General features: G+C 46.9%; 1 non-coding gene across 1 annotated transcript; it reads right to left on the bottom strand.

The window, feature by feature from the left end:
• Nucleotides 1–5079: 5079 nt before the first annotated feature.
• On the bottom strand, nucleotides 5080–5182 carry LOC113598960 (U6 spliceosomal RNA). The gene has a single exon (XR_003419723.2). It is a non-coding gene; the product is annotated as a U6 spliceosomal RNA (small nuclear RNA).
• Between the last annotated feature and the right edge of the window lie 1989 nt (nucleotides 5183–7171).

The following is a 7171-nucleotide window of genomic DNA, read 5'->3' as shown; positions in this document are numbered from 1 at the left end:
GGACCCCACTCCTCCCTTTCACTCCAGCAGAACTGCTTTCCTCAGGCCACCTGTCCCCTCTCAGAGCCATGTCCCAAAACCCCTCTAGTTCCTCATTCGTCCTGGTGACATTTGACCTCTTGGTGACATCTGGCTCTATAAAGACTCTTCTTTTTTTTTTTTTTCTTCAACGTTTATTTATTTTTGGGACAGAGAGAGACAGAGCATGAACGGGGGAGGGGCAGAGAGAGAGGGAGACACAGAATCGGAAACAGGCTCCAGGCTCTGAGCCATCAGCTCAGAGCCCGAGGCTTGAACTCCCGGACCGCGAGATCTTGACCTGGCTGAAGTCGGACGCTTAGCCGACTGTGCCACCCAGGCGCCCCATAAAGACTCTTTTTATTGTAAATAACATTTATTGTGTCCTTTGACTTCTGGGATTACATGTTTTTTTTTTAATGTTTGTTTATTTTTGAGAGAAAGAGCATGCGTGTGCAGGAGAGACATTGAGAGAGAGAGAGAGAGAGAGAGAGAGAGAGAGAGAGAGAATCCCAAGCAAGCTCTGAGCTATCAGTGCGAAGCCAGGGTTGGGGCTCCAACCAAGAGATTGGTACCTGAGCGGAAGGTGGATGCTTAACCGACTGAGCCACCCAGACGCCCCCCAGGATTACATATTCTCATTAGAACATGGAAAATAGAGAAAAGCACACAGAAGAAAACCAAAATTCACCTTTCAGCCTACTTCCCAGGATAACCACTTCCTGTTTCTCAATGCCTTTGTGTGTTTGTATCTGTGGGTGCATTTATTTACAAAATAAATTTCTTTTTTTTTTTTTTTTTTTTTTGGCAATTTGTTAAATCTCCCTTTTGGGAGTCTATCGCTGCACTTTCACACCCCTCGCATTTCTCCTTGCGTTTATTCTGTCTCCACAGGCAGGTCCGCCGGAGGTGCCCCTCCTGCCCATCGCCTCTGCAGCCTCATTCTCTCGCCCAATGCGCCACATTTCTCCCACGCTGCCCGAGGTTAACCGCTGCACACGCTCCTGCCAGAGACGTGAGCCTCCAGGTCCTGTGGGTCTTGCAGAAGCACCTTCGCCTTGTTGGAAACTTGGCTTCCTCAACCCGTCCCCCAGAGTGAGTCTGCTGTCCCTCTTTCCCTTAGTGGCACCAGCCAGTCAGAACCACCCAGACTCGCCCAAGCACTGTTTCCAGCCCCCGCCTCGCGCGCACCGGACATTTCCTGAATTCACCCCGCTGTTTGACCTCCATCTTGGCTCAGGCTCTTCCTCATCTGGATTCTGTTCCTCCTCCCTGCAGCAGGGTCGCCCTCTGCCCCCAGCGCACCTTCGGCCTCTGCCTTCTCTTCCTGTTTCCTCTCCGAACCCCCGCCCTCGCCGAGACCTCAGCTGGCTTCAAGCTCGGCCAGTCTTGTGGGAGGCCTTCTAAGACAACTTCCACGCCTGCTCCCCAGGCCATGCTGGCCAGGCGCCCTGGACTCCTCAGGCGCCAGGCACTTTTCCCTGGCAGCACAATCGTCTCTCCTTATTGTAATTTCCTGTTTACTCCTCTGGGTGCCTTACTGACAGCCGGTGGCAGGGCTGTCTTTCACTGACTTATTTCAAGGTATTTCAAGTGCCTTCGCAGGAACACTAACTATGTTTGTTGAGGAGGGAAATGAATGGGTGTCCTAGCTAACGTGCTCACTCCCTATTTCGAACGTCCAAAGCTCTCCACCAAGGACGCCTCTTGGGGGGCCAACCTGGCCGTGCGGGGAATTAGAACCCTCCTGGGTCTGAGGTGCAAACTTCTCTACCTCGACTGTTTTCCCCGCACCCTCTTCCGACTGTCACCGAGGTCCTCGCTGAACCTCAGTTTTTTTCATCTGTCTAGGGAAGAGAACACTCCAGGGAAAATTATAAGGACCAATGAATATGAGATGTGGGTACATTATTAAAAAAACAGGAGTGCTCCATTCACTGAGCATGTTCTCTATACCAGGCGCTGTTCTAATATCTAACCAGTAGTAAAAGCCTTTTCATTCTAAATTGGCTCCATTTCACAGAAAGGTAAACTGAGGCCCGGAGCCGTTAATGACTTATTTGCCTAAGATTCCACTATGGAGGCAGAAGGGCTGGGATTTGAACCCTGAGCGGAGCCTATTTGCTTAACCACCACCCCATATTGTGTCCCTATTAAATAATATATATTAGTATCACTCGGTCTGAAAGCTGCCCTCTTCGAATAAAACTGACCCAATCACACAACCATCCTCTCCTGGAATGATTCTAACTCTAATGGGAATTCTGTAGGTGGATTTTTGTGTAGATATCTATTTATCTATCTCAAGGATGGAAATGTGTTTAAAATGTAGCTCTTTACAAAAGAACCATGCCCATATTTTCTGTTCTTTGACATTTGTGTTATCAGATTCAAACAGAATCAACCCTTCGGTTGAATGACACAGAGTTTCACTACATCTATTTTGCCATAACTCACATGGATTTACCTTCAGTGGTATTGGAGATGTGCATTCCCCAAACCCAGCCTTCCAGGTCTTCCAAGAACCTTTAGGCTGGGTTTCCAGTGCCTTCCCTCATATTTTCAGAATTCCCTCACTGAGAGAGGTGGGTGCAAGGGAGAGGAAGGAAGTGGGTGGGGCTCTCCTCTTGGATTCACAGAGGACAGGAGGAGATAAAGAGAGGTCTGGTGGCCTTCTGGGTCTGTGGCTCAGGGCACAGGCTTTGCTCTCCTGGAATGCCATGGGGGGGCGTGGCAAGGTCACCTCCACGTTGTTGGGTTCCCCTGACCTGTCTCCTGTGCCTGTCCTATTTCTGCGTCCCTGATCCCAGCCTCATCCCTGGCACAAAGCACCAACTCCTGCCTAAGGGAGCCAGAGAAGGAAGGGAGGACAGAAAGGGGCCATTTCTGGACACCCAAGGAGAGACTGAGTGTAGAAAGAAGGACACCCCCGGAGAACAGCCAGAAGCAAGAGGCACCCCCAGCACCATGCTCCCTGCTGCCAGCCCACACTGCCTTTACTTCTTGGGGTCCAGAAACTTGTGGGGAGGTAGGGAGAGAAAGAGAGGAAAAAAAGTGCTGGGGGCCTGGGTGGTTCCTTTGGTTAAACTTCCGACTCTTTATTTCATCTCAGGTCATGATCTCACAGGTTCATGGGTTCGAACCCCATGTCGGCCTCTGCCGACAGACCCTGCTTGGGATTCTCCCTCTCTCCCTCTCTTTCTGCCTCTCCCCTGCTCACACTCTATCTGTCTCTCTCAAAATAAATAAATAAACTTAAAAAAAGAGGGAGAGAAAGGTGAAGAGAGTTAGGGAAATCCAGAGAAAAAGCCTAAGAGGTTGGAGAGACCAACTCAGGCGTACCTTAGAGATAGTGTGGGTTCAGTTCCAAACACTACAACAAAGCAAGTATTGCAATAAAGCGAGTGAAATGAATTTTTTGGTTTCCCGGTGCATATAAAAGTTAGGTTTGCACTATACTGTAGTCTCATAAGCATGCAATAGCATTATGTCTAAAAAGACAATCTTTTTAATTTAAAAAATGAAGTTTATTTATTTATTTATTGAGAGAGAGAGAGAGAGAGAGAGAGGGAGGGAATCCCAAGCAGGCTCTGCACTGTCATCGCAGAGACCGACGTGGGGCTCAAACACACAAACGGTGAGATCAGGACCTGAGCCAAAACCAAGAGTCGGACGCTTAACCGACATAGCTACCCAGGCACCCTACAATGTGCATATCTTAATTAAAAACTAATTTATTGCTGGGGCGCCTGGGTGGCTCAGTCGGTTGAGCATCTGACTTCGGCTCAGGTCACGATCTAGCGGTCCGTGAGTTCAAGCCCCACGTCAGGCTCTGTGCTGACAGCTCGGAGCCCACAGCCTGCTTTGGATTCTGTGTCTCCCTCCCTCTGCCCCTTCCCCACTCATGCTCTGTCTCTCTTTGTCTCTCAAAAATGAATTAAATGTTTAAAAAATTTTTAAAAACTAATTTATTGCTGAAAAGGAATGCTAACCTTCATCTGAGCTTTCAGCAAATCAATCTTTCTGCCGGTGGAGGGTCCTGCTTCCTTGCTGACGGCTGCTGACTGATCAGGGTGCTGGAGGCTTGAGGGTTATGGTGGCTGTGGCAGTTTCTTAAAATAAGACAACGGTCAAGTTTGCCACATCCATTGACTCTTCCTTTCACGAATGATTGCAGCATGTGCTGCTGTGTGATAGCATTTCCCCGCGGTAGAGCTTCTTTCAAAACTGGAGTCGGTCCTCTCACCTCCTGCCATGGCTTTATCAATTATATTTACATAAAATTCTAAAACTTCTGTTGTCAGTTCATCAGTCTTCACAGCCTCTCCACCAGGAGCAGCTTCTGTCTCAAGAAACCACTTTCTTCAGGGGCGCCCGGGTGGCTGAGTTGGTTAAATGTCTGGCTTTGGCTCAGGTCATGATCTCATGGTTCCTGAGTTCAAGCCCCACGTTGGGCTCTGTGCTGACAATGTGGACCCTGCTTTGGATTCTCTCTCTCCCTCTCTCTCTGCTCCTCCCCCACGCACTCTCTCTCTCTCTCTCTCTCTCTCTCAAATATAAATAAACTTAAAAAAAAAAAACTTTCTGTGCTCATCCATCAGAAGCAGCTCCTCATTTGTTCATGTTCTGACATGAGCTTGTAGCAATTCGGTCCCGTCTTCAGGCTCCACTTCTGATTCTAGTTCTCTTGTTCTTTCCACCACATCCACAGCTACTTCCTCCTCTCCGAAGTCTCGAACCCCTCAAAGTCCTCCACGAGGGTTGGAATCAAATCCTTCCAAACTTCAGGGCACCTGGGTGGCTCAGTCAGTTAAGTGTCCAACTTCAGCTCAGGTCATGATCTCATGGTCCATGAGTTCGAGCCCCACATCAAGCTCTGTGCGGACAGCTCAGAGCCTGGAGCTTGCTTCAGATTTCAGATTCTGGGTCTCCCTCTCCCTCTGTCCCTCCCCCATTCACACTCTGTGTGTGTGTGTGTGTGTGTGTGTGTGTGTGTGTGTGTGTGGTGTGTCTCTCTCTCTAAAATAAAATAAAAATTTTTTAATTCTTCCTAACTTCTATTAATGTTGATTTTTTTTCAAGATTTCACATATCATCCTTCCCAAGGGCCGTGCTAATCTCTGTACTGTTCCAACTTTAGTAAATGCGCCTGTGAAGCAAGCACCTATTACTGTTAATATCTTGACCTCTTCCCATGAATCACAGATGTTCCTTTTTTTAATATTTATTTATTTATTTTGATAGAGAGAGAGAGCACGCACACAGAAGAGGGGCAGAGAGAGAGAGGGAGAAAGAGAATCCCAAGCAGGCTTCATGCTTGATCTCATGATCCATGAGATCGTGACCCGAGCCAACATCAAGAGTTGGACGCTCAACTGATGGAACCACCCAGGCATACCTGTATTTCTCTATTTTTTTTTAAATTTATTTCTTTATTATGATAGAGAGAGAGAATCCCAAGAAAGCCACACCCTGTGAGTGTGTGAGCCTGATGTGGGCTCGAACTCACAAACCTTGAGATCATGACCTGAGCCGAAGTCAGACGCTCAATTGACTGAGTCACCCAGGCGCCCCCACGTATGTATTTCTTAAATAATAAGACTTGAAAGGTAAAAGGACTCCTTGATCCAGCTACTGTAGAGTGGATGTTGTGTCAGCAAGCACGAAACATTAATCTTGTGGTACATCTTTTTTTTTTTTAATTTTTTAACACATTTATTTTTGAGAGACAGAGAGATAGGACACAAGACAGGAGAGAGAGAGGGACAGACAGACAGAATCCAAAGCAAGCTCCAGGCTCTGAGCTGTCAGCAAAGAGCCCAACGCGGGGTTTGAACTCACCAGCCATGAGATCATGACCTGAGCAGAAGTCAGACACTTAACCCACTGAGCCACCCAGATGCTCCTATATTTAAAAATTGTTTTTTAATGTTTATTTATTTTTGAGACAGAGAGAGACACAGCATGAGCAGGGAAGGGGCAGAGAGAGAAGGAGACACAGAATGTGAAGCAGACTCCAGGCTCTGAGCTGTCAGCTCAGAGCCGGACGCGGGGCTCGAACTCACGAACTGTGAGATCATGACCTGAGCCGAAGTCGGATGCTCAACCGACTGAGCCACCCAGGCGCCCCTGCTCCTATATTTTTACATAGGTATGTATCTACAAAAATATATACTAATGCTCATATATTTAAAATTTTTACATAGGGGTACCTGGGTGGCTCAGTCAGTTTATTTTGGCTCAGGTGATGATCTCACGGTTCATGGGATCGAGCCCCACATCAGGTTCTGCACTGACATCGTGGAGCCTGCTTGGGATTGTGTGTGTCTGTCCCTCTCTCTCTGCCCCCTCCCCTGCTCTATTTCTCTCTCTCAAAATACATAAACATTTAAAATAAAATAAAATACAATTTTTACATAAATTATATAATTTGGCTCATAACATTTTTCCACTTGGCTTTATCTTATTCAACATCATGTTTTGACACTTATCCCTGTTGACACATGAGAGTTAGTGCACTCATTGTCTCTGTTGTATGGTATTCCATTTTATGATGAAGGTGATTTTTCTTTTCTTTTTTTAAAAAAAAACAAAGATTTCGGGCACCTGCGTGGCTCAGTTGGTTAAGCGTTGGACTTCAGCTCAGGTCATGATCTCAAGGTTCATGGGTTCGAGCCCCTCGTCAGGCTCTGCGTTGACAACTCAGAGCCTGGAGCCTGCTTTGGATTCTGTGTCTCCCTCTCCCTCTGCCCTCCCCGACTCGCGCTCTGTCTCTGTCTCTCTCTCTCTTTCTCAAAAATAAACATTTAACAAAAATTTTTTAATAAAAAATAAATAAAATGAAATGTGCCTATTAGCTCTCTCTTCATCTACTTCTCAGAGATGCAGAACGGTAACCCTTTCAGATACCGTTTGCAATTCCCCCTATGCTGGTGTAGATAAGTAACTTTTCACGCGTATGGGTCACTTGTGTCTCCTTTCCAGGAAATGATCTGCTCATGACCTGTGTTCATTCTCCTTGTTGTTATTGCTGTTTCCTTGTTGTTGGTGCTGTTTTCTTATTGATTATAGAAGTATTTTGTTTATGATGGATACCAAATCGTTTCCAGGTATGTGGGTTGCAAATGTCTTCTCCCAGTCTGGGAGGGACAGT

The sequence above is a fragment of the Acinonyx jubatus genome, chromosome B2, assembly GCF_027475565.1.
Source record: "Acinonyx jubatus isolate Ajub_Pintada_27869175 chromosome B2, VMU_Ajub_asm_v1.0, whole genome shotgun sequence".
Classification (NCBI taxonomy): domain Eukaryota; kingdom Metazoa; phylum Chordata; class Mammalia; order Carnivora; family Felidae; genus Acinonyx; species Acinonyx jubatus.
Note: the sequence above shows the minus strand (reverse complement) of the source record. Positions and strands in the feature narration are given on the sequence as shown.